Raw genomic sequence first — 2800 nt, forward strand, 5'->3', positions numbered from 1 at the left:
GATTCAAATCAAGATTGTGGATTTAATCAAGTGATAGAGATCTTGTCAGGGTATCAAAGAATTACAAGGATTTAATCTGAAGAAAATCAATTATCAAAGTCAAGACATGAAGAAACGTCACGGAAGTTAGTCAAGCATGAACCAGACAGTACATCGAGTGTCAACATTGAAGTGGTAGAATTGATTCATAATTCTCAGTAATTTTCAGAAGATTTTCAGAACAATGGTTGCTACTCAGGATTAGTATTAATTCTCTATTAATTAATTAAGTCATATAATTTAATTAAGAAAATAAATTATATCTGCAAAGATTAATTTATTTAATAATTGAATTAATTCATAATTAATATTAAGAATTTTCAGAAGATTAATTGGATTAAAAACAGTCTCAAATCAGCAAGACAATTGAAAATGAACTAGATGAGAATCTGGATTGTCATACCGATTGTCATGCCAAGTCATTTCAATAGTCATACCGAAAGTTCTACTGGGAAGGAGATTGTCTTGCTAGTTCAACTGATTGTCATACCGAAAGTCATTGTAGTTCAATCAGATTGTCTTGCTAGTATAATCAATAGTCCTACCGATTGTCTTGCTGAGCTCAGGATTGTCTTGCCAGTTCAATGAGAGTCTGTTGATTGATTTAAAAAGAACAGAAGCAGCATACATTCATTTTAATCCACACAGAACACAAGTCAATAAACAAGAACTCAGCAGAAAAGAGAAGCAAAATATTTCATCCTTCATCTGCAAACTTCAAGATCATAATTTCTAGTTTGTAAAGTTAAATCCAATCAACTAGAAATCATTCTCTTGTTCTTGTGTAACTATCTAGCGGATCAAAATCCCTAGAACTTAATCTCAAATTGCGTTTAGCATTTGAATCTTTTTATTACAAAAATAGAAAAAGTTCATGTCGAATTTATTCTAGATTTGTGATAATTAATTTGAGATTAATTCTTTGTAATCGATACAGTTGTTGTAACACCTTTCAAGTTTAATAATATTCTTATTTAACTTGAATTTTGTTTCATATTTTTATTCCGCATTTAATTCGATTATTCGGTACTGTTTGTATTCAACCCTCTCTTCTACAAACACATTGGGACCTAACAATTGGTATTAGAACCTTCTGATTAACGAACAAATCAAGATCCTAGACTTTTGTGATTTTTCCAACTTAGTTAATTTTTATTTATTCAAAAATTCATAATGACTTCACAAAAAGTTGGAACCGTTAAAATTCCACCATTTGATAAAGAAAATTATATTATGTGGAAGAAGAAGATGCTCTTGTTTTTACAAGTTTCAAATCCCAAATATCTGAACTTGTTAAAGAAGGGTCTAAAAACTCCGATGGTTATTGAACCAGAGGTGATAGTAGATGATGTTGTGATTACCAAAGCTAGAACCTATCCAAAAGAGCCTGAAGATTTTACTCCTGCTGAAAAGGAAGAAACCTCCTTGGATGTCAGCCTTCAAATAATATTAATTGATTCCCTTGATCCCTTGATGAACAGACATGTGATGAACTGTAAAAATTCTAAACACATGTGGGAAACTATTGAGGTGATTAATGAAGGCATAGAGGAAGTTAGGGAAAACAAGTTGGAGATCCTAACCTCTAAGTATGAACATTTTAAATCCAATCCAGGAGAAGGAATTACTGAAGTGTTTGAGAGGTACAATGCGTTGATCAACAACCTGAACATAAATGGAAAATATTATTCAATCAGGGAGGTCAACAAAAAGTTCCTTTTAACACTGCCAACTCATCTTGAACATAGAATCACTGCCATTAAAGAAGTTAGAGATCTGAGTGAGATTTCTTTGGATAGACTCTATGGTGTGTTAAAAACCTATGAGTTGGAGCAGATTCAGCAGAAGGAAGTCTACGGGAAAGATAGAATCGTCAGCACATCTACTGCTCTTGTAGCTGAAGGTCAACAACAACAACAATCTCAACAGTCGGAAAGAATGGTCAGTATTCCAAGGCTGAGGAAAATGTATTAGTAGCAGAATATGATCCTCCTACTACAAATCAATCCAGTGATGATTTTTATTCCTTGGAAGAGCTGGAGCAATTGGAAGATGAGTCAATGGCCCAAATTGTCAAGAGATTCTCCAATGTCAGATTCAAGAGAAATCCCAAGTTCAAGTACAAGTCCAACTACAACAAATTCCAGAAAGGTGGATCTTCATCCTCTAACACCAGCAGTGGTGGATACAAAATAGGGATGGTTGATCGAAGCACCATTAGATGATATAACTGCAATGATTTGGGACACTTTGCCACAGAATGTAGGAAGCCAAAGCAAGTAAGAAAGAACTCTTATGATTCAAATCGGAAGAGTAACTCTGAAAGGGCTTATTTGGCAAAGGGAAGAAGCTGGGATGATACTGATAGTGAAGATGAAGAAGAAGGGAATCTTGCTCTTATGGCTATTGATGGAAAAGCTTCATCGTCAAGAAAAGAGGTAAAATATACTGATGTTGAATTAGTTTATCATCTAGGAGGTAACTTAGATTGTGCTCGTCGTGATAATGAACTGTTAAGTTTACAGATCAAAGACCTTGAGAAAGAGGTCAATGAATTAAGACTTGTGCACATTAATCAAGACAAGTTAAAAGAACAAGTATCTTTTCTAGAGAATAGAGTTGACTGTTATAGAAAACTCGAAACTATTCTCAAAGACAAGATCACCGGTCTTGAGACTAAGGTTAAAGCCTACTTCAATTCTTGTTCGAAGGCTAAAGAGTTCTACAGTAAGCAAGCTGTTAATCAAACATCTGGAATAGG

Source organism: Apium graveolens, chromosome 1 (genome assembly GCF_009905375.1).
Source record: "Apium graveolens cultivar Ventura chromosome 1, ASM990537v1, whole genome shotgun sequence".
NCBI classification, from domain to species: Eukaryota; Viridiplantae; Streptophyta; class Magnoliopsida; order Apiales; family Apiaceae; genus Apium; species Apium graveolens.